Source organism: Podarcis pityusensis, assembly GCF_964106645.2.
Source record: "Podarcis pityusensis genome assembly, chromosome: 10".
Taxonomy (NCBI): Eukaryota; Metazoa; Chordata; class Lepidosauria; order Squamata; family Lacertidae; genus Podarcis; species Podarcis pityusensis.
Window position 1 is genome coordinate 73,795,146 of NC_138035.1, and position 17,326 is coordinate 73,812,471.

General features: G+C 43.4%; 1 protein-coding gene across 10 annotated transcripts in view; it reads left to right on the forward strand.

Annotated features, from left to right (window-relative positions):
- The window catches only part of FRMD4A (FERM domain containing 4A), a 411,715-nt gene that overhangs the window by 237,247 nt on the left and 157,142 nt on the right, over positions 1 to 17,326 (forward strand). The gene's annotated exons all lie outside the window — the stretch shown is intronic.

Consider the following 17,326-nt stretch of genomic DNA (forward strand, 5'->3'; position numbering starts at 1 on the left):
CAACGTTCTTATTTCTTTGAAAGCCCTTCCAAGAGCTTTCATCCTAGTTTTAATTGAAATTCACCTATCTTGGCCCCAGCTTCACAGAAATGTCTCAAAAACAAAGCAGGAAGATATTGTTGGAAACCTTTTCAACTCTCATGTCTGGAGCTCCTTGGCTGAGCCTTTGCTCGTTTTGTTTTCATGAATCAAGCAATTTCATTCCTTGTTTGCTTCTACCGGTATCACATCATGCTCTGATTATTAACCCTCTTCCTGAGCCAGTGAGCCACTTTGAACCCTGCATATCCTGTCTGTTCACCTCCCTGAGCATGGGATGCAGGCTTTCCAAGTGCTGGTTTTGTCCATATAAACATTCTAGGTGACTTTGTTAGACTACTAGATGCAGGCTAGCTAAATGCGGCTTACATTCAATGACAACCTAGGCAGGAGCAGAGGAAGGTGGGTGCTGTGGGTCCGGGCCGCCCCAGGTGTCACCACTGGGGGGGTGACAAAATGCTGGGCGGCACTCACCTCAGGGCCTGCAGTGCGCCCAAGCCATGTGTCTCTCCTGGGAGAGACGTGGTGGCTTGGGTGTGCGCAGGCTCTGCGCTGCCCAAACGGTCCACCCACTGCCTCCCCCCCCCCAGCTGTAGGGTGGCTGAGTGGGAGGAGGCAGACAGACTCCAGAGGCCCTGCGGTGTCCCCCACCCTCACCCCGCCCCAGACGCCCAAGCGGCTTCCTCCACCACTGAACCTAGGAAGTGGTACTTTACGTGTCTGGTAATTTAGTGGTACTGTAGGTAAGGACACTCATTAAACAAGGGGCTGTTGCTGCCATGGCCACTCTCAGGCAAGCTACAAGGCAAGTCCACAGATTGCTGAGCATGGCCAGATGCACATATTGTGTTATATATTGGAAAGAGACAAACCCTGTGCATGGGACTGATGTGTTCAGGATAAAAGTGAGGTGAAAGTGAGAGTGCTCACTGGAGGTTTCTTTAATGTTCTTTCTGGCATGCTTGCTGCATAGTAGCAGAGGGGACTCTGTACACCATCTCCCATCAGGCCATGTACTTCAGGTTATCCCTTTTCCTTCCCTCACAAGAACCTTGTGAAATAATTAGCTCAAGGTCACCCAGGGAGCCATATCAGACCACGTGTTTCCTCATTCACTGCTGGCTGTGCTTGGCATCTGTTTGTCTCGGGAGACAATGGAGGAGTCTGCCTTTGGGGGTGAAGTCAAACCACTGGAAGGTTGCAGCATCTTCTGTGGCCATAGAGACTGACATGTTTTGTTGCACCTGGAGCAGATGAAGGCGTCTGCTCCTCCTGCTGCAGATGCACTGTGGCATTTCTTCTTTCTGAGCGCCTCCCAGCAGTCATTCCTCCTCTGATAACTGTGCCCACTGATAATTGACACTGGGCTAGCAAAAATGTAAGTTTTTTTCCCCTTTTTTAAATAATATCTCAACCTAAATAAATAGCATTTTCTTTTCATTTCTTGAGTGTTCTGACTTGACTATTGTGGTCAGTATTGGAGATTATGATGATGGTGGTGATAGTGATGACTTTGCAAACATTACTTGTCAGTGCCAAAACACTTCTTCTTCACTGTTCACCTCCCAGCATTATTTGTGAAAATGCTTCCTTCATTGTGTACATTGTCCTCCCAAGTGACATCACTGTGTAGTCAAATGTTCCTTCTTTCATGACTGTGGCTGGCAGTGTAGGTGTGGCATCATCCCATTTGGTTTGGGGTGTGGACACCCAGGTGACTAATCCAGGAAAGAAGCAGCCGAGTGGGGAGAGATTGGGCAGTGGGGGGGGGGCACAAAAGCAGTAGAGGGGGATATGATGCCTAGCAGGATAAAACTAAGTAAATATTTTGACAATTTTTTTTATTTTTTTGGTCTAGATGGGGAGGACCTCTATCTTAGTAAAAGTGGAGAATAATTGGCACAGCCGCTGTATCCTGAGCACTTGAAATATTTCACAATTATCTACCCAGGAGCTGCTGTCAGATAGCAAAGAAATGCCATCCAGAACTGATGCTTTCAGTGAGCTTTTGTATAGACTGCCAGCTATACAAAACTGCCATGACAAGCAAAGAGAGCTCAGAATCAGCACAAAACCCAGCAGTCAAAAATCTTTATGGCAGCATTTTCAATTGGGCTCCCTAAATCTGCAAATGAAACAACTGTTTCATCCTATAGCATCAGCATGTGTCTGCCCTTTAAAATGTAACCAAGCGAGAACATCTTTTCATGTCTTGCTGTGTTTGCCATCCTTCAGTGTTTTGAAATGGGGTGGGGGAAGATGCGCAGTAAACATCGGCCCACCTGTGCATACAGTATCTGTTTAGCACCAACAGGTCTCTTTCTTTGTAGCTTTCCAGACGCTTTGTTTTCCCCATCCTCTTTTGTTTGGGTTAGTCCTGATCCAGCACCTGTTGCTTGATATCCCACGCATATAATACATTGGGTAGTTAGTCACACGGCTGCCTGCAGTTTTCCCCATCCCTTCCTTGTTCTTTTGCAAACAGGGCCAGATTTATTTATTTCTAGCATTCATAAGACACGTTACTGGCCATGTGGGCTCTGGAAGCAGCTCACTGTTAAAGAACCACACACACTTGCACAAGGAAAAATACAGTAGCACCCAGAAATCAGAACCAGGAAAAAGAACAAAAACAAGCCCTTCTTGCTTTTAACTATGCTTCTAAAAGTCTGGCATGAACTTGCCAGCGGGGCTTCTGTCGGGGATCTCCAAAAGGAGGGAACCACTGGGGAAAAGTCCCTGGATCTTTTAATCAATCACAGAACCTCTAGAAATGAAGACAACAAAAATCAGAGACTTAAGACCAAATTAGATGTGACTACTGAGATGCATGAATGAATGCATGCACATACGTTTATCTAGTCAGGACAAATAGCTTGGGGGAGGCGGGGAGAAAGTTTTCAGCATGAAAATAGTGCTGGGGAGACAAATTACAGTTCCCTCCCCTGTGCTGTGGTCTCAAGCCACACACCTTCTGCTTTCAAAGTTTAAAGAGGACAGAACTGGATTCTTACATCTCTGTTGGCACAACTAGCCTAGTCCTCACTCATGGCCATCTTAAGGTACCAGGAGGAATAGTGGGATGATGCTTTTCTGTAAGTACCTAGGACCAATACTGCATAGGGCTTTAAGTCTTTGGTGTTAAGCCCAGGAAAAACCCTGGTAACCTATTCAATTAAGAGCCTTGCTGGGTCACATCCAAGGCCCATCTACAGAATACCCATAGCCAGTAGGGATGGATGGATTCATCCATTTCAGTTTAACTTAGTTTGGCATTTTCCCAAGTTCAGTTCTCCACATTTCAGCATCAGTTTGCAACTTAAAAATAAGTCATCAGAAGTATTCTCCATCATTTTATTGTGCATTTCTGCTTATATACATATTTTTATATGCATATTTTTGTTAAACATTTTTACAGGAAATTTCCTAATATAATGTATTTCTATATTTTATTTTTACTAATATATGCATTTCTAGGCACACTTGCTCCTATATATGCATTTTGTACACATTATTTTGTTGGAAAACTGCATTGCAAAATTTGGAGAAGTGAGAATTCCAAAGATAGCTTTCGTGGTATCTTCAGCTGCTCCCCCCCAGTTCTCATTCTTATTTCTAACCTCCATTGTTTATGGTGGTGATAATTATATTACTGTTACAGTTGTCACAATTTATTACCTGCCCTTTGCCCTAAGGCCCCAGTATGGGTTGCAACAATTAAACACAATTATATGCATTTGTTTTAAAGCATGTCAAAATAGAAACAGATTTTATTGTTTCTTTATTGTGTACATTGGGTGAGAACACCTGAGGTGGAAGGTTGGTGCCTACACCTGGGGTTTTTCCTAGCTTATTTTTTCTGGCAGCCCCATCTCACACTGCGTTGAATGCTGTTTCTGAATCTGTGCCATGTTTTGAGATGGAGAGCCTGATAATTCATCCTCTGGAAAGAATAGCTCAGAAGCCCTTCTGACATTATCATGGATGCTTGGAGGACAGTCATGATGCTCACTGAATGCAGCGAATGCCAACAAGGGGTGGGGTTTAAGTTCTGGCCCATACTTAGTCTTGCCTCAAACCAAAACATTTGGAATAGACTAGGGATGTTCCCCCACCACCCCATTTTCCAGAACCCTACTTTCTATGGGTCGTATCCAACAAGGCTCACGTGCAGTTCATCTTGTGCCATGGGACTTCCTCTTCCTCTCCTTGCCTCCCCAGAATCTGCTCTGGAGGGTCTCCAACCCTCTAGGGCAGAATTTGAGGGTGTGCAGGGGAGAGGATCTGAGGGGAAAGTTTGGCTGTGCTAGTGGAAGTCTGCTATGCTAATGGAAGAACTGCATTGGGAAGGACGCTTGGTCTTTTCCCTTTCTTTGTGTAGCTTGAGGTTTCTCTCCCTTTCTATAACTTTCTACTGTTTTAAGGCAGCAGCAACTACTAGTTTAACCAAGCAAGTGTCTTTGGCCTGAGACTCTTTCTTTGCTCTAGCTTTCTGTTTGTGGTGCAATCCCTGGGAGAGCTCTTGTAGTCAGGAAGAGTTTTCTTACCACAATCACACATACAAGCATTTGTTTTAGCCACACCAACCACAAGGTGGTAAGATCAGTAGCAATTTTCACCATGTGTGTGCATGTGCAAGTGCGTGAGAGAAGATGAGGCAGAGAAACAGAGGACGTGCAGGAAAAGGTAATATTAGGCTCTGATTTCTGCTACAAGCTGTTAGAAGAAGCAAAATCAATATATTTCAGTAAATTATTGACTCTCTACATATTTGATTGTTCAGCATTTATAATGTGACACACAAACATTAATCATTTTGTGTGCAAGTCTTTGCTGGGAACATTTTGCTCTTACATAATTTTAATATAGTTCCCCCTTATTTGTTGTTATTGTAAACAATGCTGACCATATAGCTAATAAATTTGCCTTTGGCTCCTTGTGGTGCAGTATAATTAGGGCAAAGTGGGTTTATCTGGAAGCTTCAGGAATGAGTCGCCCTGGGAAATCACTTGATTGGCGGAGTTGAAATCCTCACAATTTACAAATTAGCGTTGTGTAGACATGGTTCGGCTGGTAGCCTTTAAGCAAGCAGCTCGAACTAGAACATTGTGCTTTGAGTGGTGGGTTGGTGCTAACCATCAGCACTCTTTTGTTTGGAGAGGGGGGAAACAGAAGGGGAAAGATGGAGATGGAGAAATGTTAAACGTGGGATCCACGTAAAAGGTGTGACCCAGTCCCAGATCTGAAAATGTTGAACATAACTGGACTGAGCTTCCTCTGGGTCTCCTCCATCTGTGATTCTGTGAATGATGCAAGAGACATTGATCATCACCTCTAAACATATATTCCCAGGTCCAGAACAGACAACTTGTCCATTGTAAGTAGCAATCATTGGAGCAGGCCAGCTGAGGGAGGAAATGGAATTTCCAAAACTTGATTAAGGGTATATTGGTGTATTTTCAGCCGTAAAGTCTTTCATTCATTCCTGTAGCAGTGCCAGCGTCCATGGTGTGGGCTGTTCAGACTGCATAGAAGCAAAGGGCAAAATGTGACGATGCCTTTGGACTGTTCCAGGAGAGGTGGAGTCCTGTTCATTTGCTCTGCCTCAAATTGACACACTGCCTGTCATTTAACAGGGCAAGTAACAATGAGAATGTGGTGCAGTTTGAGTTTGCTTCTAAGAACTCAGCATCCATAATTAGAATGTTTAATGGGTGGGGAACTCAGCCTCTCAGAAGAAATGCCAAGTTCTCTTTCTTCCTTGCCCAGAGCACTGCGTTCCTGCCAATGTTGTCTTCAATAGCCAGGCATACAGCCTCATTCTCAGTTATGTACTGGAGAGGCTGAGGTCTTTTGCTTCTCAGAATACAGACAGATATCAGCTAGGAAAAACAAACACCTTCCAGACCACACTGTAAGAACACCCTCCAGTATCTGGATGGGCAGTAGAGAGTCTGATCTGATGGAAACAGGTTGAATAACTTTAAAGGAACAGTCTTCGGCTGGTGTTTTAAAGCTAAGCCCAGGCTTAGCCACTGAGCCCAAATCCAGGCTTGTTGTGAACAGTCCAGGATTGTGGAATGCAGGCATGGGGACTTCTAATTAAAGGAATGAGGCTCGCTTGCTTCTGTGATTTAATGATTTCAAAGACCTGCTTGTTTCTTTCAATTTGCTGTTTTAGCCACACCCAAAATAGATTTGTAAAGACTGGAACACAGGCTACAGGGAGAGCTCCACAAAGCTTCACCTGCTGCCCCAAATGGCCTTCCTGTGGTGAGCTCTTAATGTTTTGCAGAGATATATGATGAACCTTTTGACTTTGTTTCTGACTGAGACTTCAAAAGGGGTTGGATGGGGGTGTCCTGTTCCTAATAGGACACCATACATGCCTGGCAGCCTGTGTTTGACTTGGGGAGTTGCAAGTTGCTTAGGCCTGTTTTAGGAGCATTTGCCTCATGCAGCTTGGCGACAATGTTGTGGTTTTCTATCCTCCCAGTCAGTGTGGGGGTTTTTTTTTAGCTGCTGCTGGAAAGGGCATAGAGACTCACAACTTGATGGCTAATCCCTACATACTAAGTGCTGCTAACAACCCCATTCAGCACAGAGTTGGTTCAGGGAAGCCCATTTGCGGGGCTAGCGCTACTGTAGGGCAAAGTGCTAAGGGACAGTGGCAGCAGCTCCTCCCTTATGCTGTTGTTCTTAAGCCTCTCCAACATGGGTGAATCAGGCTGCAAAACTAATTCCTCACAGGTAAAGACAGCAAAAAAGAGGATATAAAGCATGCATAAAACCACAAAATATACTGTGACTTGTAGCGAATAATCAGCTCTGATCATGCCTCAGTTCTTCAGGTCTGCAGGACCTGTATCAGAAGATGCAGCAGGTATCATCGTAGTGCACATTATGTTTGGCTTATGTACTGGTCTTAAAGAAAACATTCCATTAATGCTGATTCTGCGTGTGCTCAGGGGCACCGTGCACCTTTGTGGGGAAGGATGCCACGTGCTGCTTTGCTTCAGGCAGTAAAATTTATTGGGCTGGCCCTGTCCATTGATTTCAGTGGGCTTAGTTTCACACAGGATCAATTTGTTATGTGCATGAGGGTGACCTCTGACCACCTAGACGCAACCTACTGTAACCTTTAACGTTGCTAATCCCACCCAGGTTTTTACATTTTGCATCTTCCTCTAGAGCTGTTGCCTGTAACTGCATCCATGAATTCCCAGCCAGTTGGTTTCCCAAGACTCCTTAAGAAAGCAGAAATTGGATGTGTTTGTACTTGGCCCATTCACAGACCTCAGTTTGGTTCTTAGATAATATGACTGTTTTCTTCTGGACAAGGACCCTCCAAAATGAGTCAGGGGCTTGGTAGGGTATTGAAAAGCCAGGTTATTAATATTGAAAATGGTCTGTTCCTTTCAAACACACATAAGGTATAAAGGGAAGTGGAATTGTACACACGTACACAAAACAGCTCAGCAGCCATTATACGGCTTGGCAACCAGAAGATCCAAGAGTGAGAGATCTCAGGTTAATCTTTCTTTTTAAAAAATGGGAATGAGACTTTTAAACACAGATATTCTCAAATTACAGTATCTATGCATTCCACTAGTGCTGGGAATTATAAAGATACATTTGAAATGCAGACATTTTATAAAGGAATCTGTATTTAAAGATACGTTAATGCTTTCAAACCTGCAGAATGCTACAGGCAGCTCCCCATTTACATGTGTTCAAAATGTGCACATCATGCCGAACCCGGAATGACCCGGAAACACCATAAAGATGTCACTGAAACATCACTAAAGAACAGGGATGGGGTGCAGGGTAGAGTGGAGTGGGGCAGAGCAGGGTGTTTGCAGGCTTACTCAATGGATTTCAGTTACATGCGACTTCCCCGGTGCGTGCAGGGCCTCAGAATGTAACCCCTGTGCAAACGGGGCTGCCTGCATTAGCTGGCAGTGAGCATGCATGTGGGCGGGTGTAGAATTTCTGCAGCTGAACCAGGGCACCAGCACCAGGGCAGCTGTACTATACCCTTGGGACCAGCCCACCCAGTGACCTTCCAGTGAGGATGCATGAGCGGAAGGGGGGCAGTTCCCATTTAAGTGATTAACTGATGCCCATTTTACTGCACTGATGAAAAGCTTCTGAAAGTGGCCTGAGCAGTATTGAGGGAAAATGCTGGAGCTTCCATTCTGAAGGTTGTTGTGTGTGGCATTGTTCAGAGAAGTTGCTATTTTTCAACCTAGCCTGCTCCAAAAGGTTGTTGTGATGCTTTTGTTGGCTCCTTGGAGGAAAGATGGGATAGATGTGAAATTGAAATTGATGCAACTGGAGGAAAAGGCATGGTGCATGTTGCTTCCAGATGACCTGTGTCTTGAGTATTCATCCTGGTTTGTTTGGGGAAAGTTTGTGGGGAGAATATATAATATCAGCTCTTTATTGCGTATACATTCTGATTTGTTTGCAGGGAGGTTATATGAGGTCAGTCAATTGTCATGCCACACTTTTCCAGAGGACTTTTCTTACTTCAAAAAGTCTCTTTCTTTTTTGGAAGCAGGTTTCTTTGTTGTTGTTGTTGCTGCTGTGCTGCTGCTGCTGTTAAACTTTCTATACTGCCCTTCATCCAAAGATCACAGGACAATAAAAACACAAAAACATATACCATGATAACAAACAAAAATAATACCCCCACAGTCTAAAAGACCAGAGATGGTTTAATTAGCCAAAGGCCTGGGAGAAGAGGAACATTTTTGCCTGCCACCTAAAGATGTCTATTGAAGGTGCCAGGTGAGCCTCCCTGGGGAGAGCATTCCAAAAAGGGGAACTACCACAGAAAAGGCCTGTTCTCGTGTTGCTGCCCTCCGGATTTTTGTGGAGGAGGCACCCAAAGAAGGGTCTCAGATCATAAGCATAGGGTCCTAATCAGTTCATACAAAGAGAGATGGTCCTGAGCCATTTAAGGCTTTATAGGCCAAATCCAGCACCTTGAATTGGAGTTTCTTGTGCAGATGTGCCAGATCCACTTCACTTGCATAACCAGAATTTTCTGGGTGCAATTTTAGCACCAAATTCAGCAAAATAGTAAAACTTTAGAAGGGCTCACTGTCTCCCCCGTCCTGTACCTTTTCCCCTGGCATATGGCATATGGCTTTCAAGTCGACTTTCCCACTGGACTTAAGCATTTGTTAGCTCAACTGGGGGTGAACATCCAGGGCTTGATTATAGTTGTAGCTAAAGTCAAATTTCAAATCCTTTTCTGTTTTATGGTTCAGTATTTTAGCTACAGTTTATTCCTTAGAATGCACTGCCGATGAAAATCTGTCTATCTCAGTGAGATTTGCAGTTGAAGACACTTAAGACATGATGTTATTGTAGAGAGGAAGAGGACACAATCATTAAGAAATTTCAGCTTCACTTCAGCAAAGCACAAGCTTGCTTGTTGGCAGAAGTCGCAAGTAGGAAGTTTCTTTGCTACGGAGGTATCTGATTTCTAATAGTTTTGCTTTTTTCTGCCAAATATTTTGTAATTAAACAGATATGGTAGTAATAAATCGCATTGTGAATACAATTGGTTTGATGCTATCTTTTTACTGGATCAACTTCTTAGGAGATTAAAATATTTGCAAGACCAAAAGAGAAAGATTACTAAATGTATGAAAGTACTTTGAGCTCTGATTTTTTTCTTCTTATTCTGTAAGCATTTTTTCTGTTTTATTTGAGAGGAAGCATTAGCTTTTAGATGTTGACTACGTCAGACATACACAAACTACAAAGCAGAGTACCTTGTTAATTTTACTTGGCTCAGACTATGGCTTCAATTGGAACTTAAATCATATTAAAATCAAACTTGAGCTGCTTGAAGTGCAGATGGACTTGTTTCCTAAAACAGCTCATACTATAGTAATTTTTTTTCCTGAGCTACACACACCACTCCTGAATATTGTTAGGCAAAGTCATGGCTCAGTGATTCCCATCTGACAGGGGTGACAGTCCTGTTTAAGTTCTCCTCTCCATTTTACCCTTACAACAACCCTGTGAGGTAGGGTAGGCTGAGAGATAGGGAATGGCCCAAGCTTACTCAATGAGCTGCATGGCCGAGAAGGGATTTGAACTCGGGTCAATAAATAAATATAAATATCAGAGAGGCACTGAATGTTCCCAAAACTTGAAAAGAACCCCCCAAAATACCCCCACACACATACCCGAAGCTATATTTTCCATGCATTTTTCAATAGGCATTGATTCTAGCCATTCAGAAATAGTGTTGTCAGTGTGGTGATACCGTTATGCCATGTAGACCATCAGATTTGGCTACAAGACAAGACTTTGAAGGCAATTCAGAGCAAGGGAATGGCTTTCAACATTCACTCTTCATGGGTGATCATGGGCTTCTGGGAATAATTTTGACAGCATGATAACACCATAGCTAATCAGATTTGGCTTTATGATGGTACCCTGAGGCTAAATCAGAGTGAGGGCAATGTTTTCTGTTCCCACGCAGAATAGCAAACAATTTTGCTTATTTACTGCTTCCCCCTACAAAGTTTATGAAAGGGAGAGTGCTTTTCAGCAGGGTTGAATGCCTTAATAAATATGCTGTTTGCCATTGTAATTTTCTTTTAAAATCTGATTAAAATGGGACTTCTTTCTTTTGTAGGCTAGCAAAATGGGTTATGGAAATGTATAGAGCTGTTCCAATTAACAGAAATTGCATTTTGTAAATTTGAGATCTTTAATGTAGTGATGCTTTCAGCAGGCAGAATTCTCAAGGAGCATCTTGTTTGAGAGGATGTTGGACAGGACTGTTTGTAGCTGTTGGAACTACTTTTAAAAAGTGTGTATGTGTGTTGACCGGCACACCCATTCACACACAGGATCCTTTTATGTGTGCTGCATCCAAAAGCTACCATAGATTTTACAGTCGAGTGATCACTTAGCAGGAGGCTGGCCTATGATTTGCAATATATAGTCTATGTGTTTCCCAGGATGCACAAGGGTTATTTCCTTGGACGCCTCCAGCTCATGTTTGCAGTCGCTCACGAGATGAATGGGTTAGGCACTAAGCTGCCAAGATGTTTTGTGGAGCAATGCAAAACAATTGCCCTCTTCTCTGTGTGATCCTAAGCTGAAAAATTCACTGTGTAAACATTTGGGCCAGCAGTCGTTAAATGAGATTGTAAGCTTTACATTGATGTCAGAGGTAAATAGAAAATCATTTCTTAATACAAACATTCCAAGATCTGGGAGTTGCCAAGTAACTTCCTTTAAGAGGAATTTCCTTTCTTCTAGGGTGATTGAATGCCATGTACGTGTCATTGTTCAGTCCCAGAAAGAAAGAAAGAGAGAGAGAGAGAGAGAGAGAGAGAGAGAGAGACAGAGAAAGCAGATAGAGTATTCAACACACAAAATCATATATAGGGGGGAAACGTATGTCCTGTATTGCTGAACATATTTCTGTATGGCCGTGTTTCCATATGAATGTTTTTTATCATCCACCATAGCTCAGTCAGTAGAGCATGAGACTGTCAATCTCAGAGTTGTGGGCTTAAGCCTCACATTAGGCAAAACATCCCTAAATTGCAGGGGTTGGACTAGATGACTCTTGGGGTCCCTTCCACTTCTACAATTCTATGATTCTTTGTCCCATAGCAGTTTACAGTTTACACTCAATAATTTGCAGTATTAAGAAATGGACTTTCAGAAGGACTTTCAGAGTCATTCAGTCCTTTTTCTGATCAGGCCTTTGGCTGTTAATTAAATATTATACCTTTTGGTGGTGGTGGTGGAGTGTTTTGATTTATTTTAAAAAAACAGAATTATAATAATTTTAATGATAATAATGAAGTAACTTCTGATATCATATAATTTTGTATATACACAATTGTATGAAATTTTGCCTATTAGACACATTTTTGCACAGCAATTTTCTCCAATATAACACTTCTTATGTTAATTTTGTTAATATATTTACACTTTACTGTAGTATCTGCATTGTTGTGCACGTTACTTTGCAGGGAACTGCCTTGCAAAATTTGGGAAATTGTGAATTTTGAAGGATGGCTGTGTTTCAGATGGCACAGAAAGTGCAAATTAGGCAGGTTCACCTTTAAATGAGAACTGAATTGAATTTCTTCCCCCATCCCTACATCTCATACCTGTTTACTAAAGAAAAGAAACAGGCATGCAAAGACCAAGCAAGTGATTCTCACTTCTCAAAATCATTTTCAAGATTACTTCCTGCATCTTTTGCAACAAGGGTGTTTCCTTTTTTACAAGGCAAAAAACTAGTCTGCCTGAATTTATAGGGTGGTTCATGTGTTCAACTCATAATATTACCGTTAAAACAAAGGACTTTCAAGCACTTTAAACTGTACTTTGTAGGAGGACCCTCGTCCCTGCAGTGCAAACTAGTTTCATAGAATCATAGGATCTTCGAGTTGGAATGAACCCCAGGGGTCATCTCGCCCAACCCGCTGCAATGCAGGAATCCAAGCTGAAACATCCATGACAGATGATCATCCTACCTCTGCTTAAAAACCTCCAAGAAAGGAGAGTCCACTACCACCCAACTCCCTCAGTCGTTCCACCTAAGGCTTGGTTTTCAGAACTTGTGTCATCTTGGTCACCCTCCTCTGCACACGTTGCAGCTTGTCAGTATCCTTGGATGCAGCTCATCTGAATTCATATAAAGTAGCCAGGTGTTCCCTTACCACTCTTTCCTCATCTTGTGCTGCAACTTCATCCTTACATTATTTATTCTGCTATCACAAGGTTGGGCATTGATTCCTTTTGGGTGAAGACAGAGGCAAAGTAAGTGTTGAATATTTCCACCCTCTGTCACCAAATAGCATTTCTCTGTCTTCTCCACATAGAGGACCTATTACTTGCTTGTTCTTCCCCTTGCTTCAAGCATTACCCAATAAATCTTTTTTTTTTTTTAACCTCTCTTGCAATCCTGAGCTCATTCTGAGCTTTAGCCAGCTGGTAACTTGTGATTTCCCCTTTCTTCCATTTCTTATACATGCCCTTTGTAACTCTCAGCTCATCTGTAAGCTCCTTATGCAGCCACACTGGTTTCCACTTTTCTTTCTTGTGGGAATTGTCTGCATTTGGGCCTTCAGTATTTCTCCTTTTAGAAACTCCCATCTTCTCTTTGAGTAATTTTGGCCATGGGATCTCACTCAGTAGCTCCTTAAGCTTTTTGAAATTGGCCTTCTTAAAGTTCAGAGTGCATGTCCAACTACACTCAGCTTTTCCTTGCCTCTGAATCATGAAACCCAGGAGAACATGATCACTTCCTCCCAAGTTTCTGAGTACTTCCACATAACTGATCAGTTCCTCCCTATTGGTGAGGATCAGATCCAAGATAGATGATCCCCTGGTTGTTTCTTCCACCCTCTGGGAAACGAAATTGTCAGCGAGGCAATGGAGGAATTTGTCAGAACTTACATTCTTGGCAGAGTTTGAGTCCTAACAGATATCGGGGAAGTTGAAGTCCCCTATGATTACTATTTCTCTCTTCTTTGAATGTTTGGTAATCTGCTCTAGTAAGGCGTCATCCAAGTCTTCAGTCTGGCTTGGTGGTCTATAGCAGACATCCACAGTAAGGTCACTGTTGTTTCTCTCTCTTACAATTTTTACCCATATACTCTCCATCTGCTTTTCATGCTCCAGGTCATGGATTTCTTCACAAGTGTACACATCCTTTTCATATAATGCTACTCCTCCCTTCCTGTTTTGTCTATTTCTTTTTCTACATCCCAGTCATGAATCTTATCCCACCAGGTTTCAGTAATGCCTATCAGGTTGCATTTGCCATCCTGTACTAAAAGCTCTAGTTTGTCTTGGTAGTTTCCCATACTGTGTGCATTTGTGTAGAGACAACTGAAGCAATGAGTCCTTCCCTCCAGCTGCTTCCTTCTTGTGGTTTCTTGCCCTTTAGTGGGTTTCTGGAGCATTACCTCAGTTTCCTGTGCACCAATCAAGCTGTTATCACAAGTACCAGGTCTGTCATCTGTAATGTTGTTTCCCTCCCTCTCAAGATCTAGTTTAAAGAAGAAGAAGAAGAAGAAGAAGAAGAAGAGTTTGGATTTGATATCCCGCCTTTCACTCCCTTTAAGGAGTCTCAAAGCGGCTCACATTCTCCTTTCCTTTCCTCCCCCACAACAAACACTCTGTGAGGTGAGTGGGGCTGAGAGACTTCAAGGAAGTGTGACTGGCCCAAGGTCACCCAGCAGCTGCATGTGGAGGAGCGGAGACGTGAACCCGGTTCCCCAGATTACAAGACTACCGCTCTCAACCACTACACCACTAAAGCTCTGCTGATCAGATTCATGAGACTCTTAGCAAACACATATTTGCCAAAAACTGTGATATGCAGCCCATCTCTTGCCAGAAGTCCTTCCTCAAGGAAGTGGAGACCATGGTCCAAGAAGCCAAACCTTTCCTGACACCACTACCTGTGCAGCCAATATTTTCTTCTCTCTTCCTGGGCCACGACCTTCCACAGGAAGGAGTGATGAAAAGACCACCTGTGCCCCAAGGCTCTTCAGCTTCCTGCCCAGAGTCTCATAATTCCATGCTATACATTGAAGGCTGTCTGTGGCGGTATTAAAAAGGTAAAGCTAAAGGTACCCCTGCCCGTACGGGCCAGTCTTGACAGACTCTAGGGTTGTGCGCTCATCTCACTCTAGAGGCCGGGAGCCAGCGCTGTCCGCAGACACTTCCGGGTCACGTGGCCAGCGTGACAAGCTGCAACTGGCGAGCCAGCGCAGCACACGGAACGCCGTTTACCTTCCCGCTAGTAAGTGGTCCCTATTTATCTACTTGCACCCGGGGGTGCTTTCGAACTGCTAGGTTGGCAGGTGCTGGGACCGAGCGACAGGAGCGCACCCCGCCGCGGGGATTCAAACCGCCGACCTTTCGATTGGCAAGTCCTAGGCGCTGAGGCTTTTACCCACAGCGCCACCCGGGTCCCTGTGGCGGTATTATTTGTATCCATATGAATCAGAAGGAAGGGGTAGTGGTCAGTGGGCTTTGTAAGACTTTTAAGACTTCTCTGTCATATTGTGAATCTTTGCACCTTTCACAGCCACCTTGGTGTATTCTAAGGCCATCAGCTCCTGTGAACTGCCCTGAGATCTTTCGATGAAGAACTGTAAAATAATAATAATAATAATAATAATAATAATAATAATAATAATATAATTAGTAATAGCAGCTCCTCTGGCCCAGAATCAGTGTCCAAGGTGAGAGCATGGAAGTGATTTTGCAGCTCCAGTGACAAAGCGTGGTTTGTGACTTTCCTACTTCTGTGCGTCACATTCCTCCAGGGGTTTGTCTCTTGCAATGAGCGATCTTCCTGCTCCCTAGGGGCACCCCACCTTGGCTGCCATTCCAGCACAGTCCTCTCAGCTCTATTGAGAAACTCTGCGTCTTATCCTATAGCTCTGTGTGGCTTGGTGGGCCTCAAGTTGCTCTACCTTCTCTTCTAGCTTGCGCTTGCACTTTCTACAAGTGAAATAAACCTTATAATATCATAATGAATCTCTCCACTGAGCAGTTACTTTCCTTTTCCTTTCTCTGACTGTGAGAAAGTTCAGAGTGAGATTCCTTGGCTCATCCCTTGAGGTATTCTGAGGGCACCAGCACAACAGAGCCATTCAGGTGGACTAGCACGTTCTGAATGTGTCAAGTGCAGAAATCTCTGTGTGATAAGAGAGCAGTGGATCGTTTCTGTTCTTCCTGTGCAATGAAATACTTTGACACACAGACATAACAGTTGGGCTTTGTTATCAGAAGAATGTTGAAAGCAGCCCTGACATTCCTTCATGAGCTCATAAACAAGCCAGGAAGTCAAGAAATGTTCTACTGCTGTAGATCTTCTCTTGTTCGGTAGCCTTTTTTTCTGCTGTGCAACATAATAAAATAGTGGTGATGTGTTAGTTTTATATACCTACGTTTATTTTTTGTAAGGGAGCATTTAAACATTTCACCACCACCCCACCGACCTGTGGTCTGAAGTAATGTTGATTCATCATCAGAAACATCACTTTGCACTGCTGATTACGTACCTGTTTTCTAATGTGATCCAATGGCAACATCCTTCTGTGTTCTTGGTGGTATTACAGATCCTATAAAATATACTTGTGCATTATTTTAAAACATTATACATCACTTCTGATTATTGGTTCCTCTACCCCTGTTTTCCATCCAAACTTATTTAGCTGATAAGATGCCTCACTTTTCAGGTGCATGTAATCAAACCACCTCACCTTGCTCTACCTTGTTCCTTCCAATCCAGATATACCACTATGCTTATAAGTTTTGTGTGAGCTTGCGTTCAAATCTGAAACTAAGAGACATGAGTTCATGTCACAGCCCAGCTACAGATTTTTTTTTGAAGTGCTTATGGCTCCTCAACAGTAAAGTAGGAATAATAGCAATTTACCACTTGAAAAAGGATATGTATCAAATTGGCCATTATCACAAGTGATAGTTGCTTGAAAATCCCAATGATAATTGTCAGGGGATCTTCCAGCTCAGGCCCCGCAGGGTCTTGATTTGGCCCATGAAGCCATTTTTCCTCTCAACGATGAACCTGCAAAAGAGCAATTGGTGACAGGACTTGAATTCAATGCCTTTTAAATTTGGAGGAAAATGCAAGCCCTGATGGGATTGGTTCCACATTGCAGGGCATTGTAGAGCATCTTTGTCTGATCCACCTCTCATGGTTGTTTTGAGATTAAACCTCCATTCCCTGACCTGAGCCCTTTGGAGGAAAAGTAGTATGCAAATGAATTATGGAACTAAATAATCAGGGCTGCAATGTGCTGTTAGTGAACTGCTAGTGCAGAAGTAATCAGCATTGCCCATAGGTTCTCTCTGGCTGTTCCTTTTTCTCCTCACTCCCATCCCTTGCTTGCTTGTGTTCTCTAGATGAGTGGGTGCCCCATAATGGCCATGCTGGCTGAGACTGGTGGGAGTTGTACTCCTAAACAGTGGATGGTACCAGGATGGAGATGGCTGCTCTGTGGACCTGGAAGTAGTTGAAGGCTAGATCCGTCCTCGCCTGACACACCCTTATCGCAGTACAGCCACAAAGACAATGAGGTAGCCACAGTAGGGTTGCCTTGTGCCTTCCCATTTAGGCAATGCAAGATCCCCTGGCCTCTTTCATGAACTCCTTTCTCACACAGGAGAAACCCCTCTTCTTGGGTCTGAGTCCGTCTGTGCCATTCAGTAACAGCTGTTAGGGTGAGTTACTCTGTTCTGTTTTCTC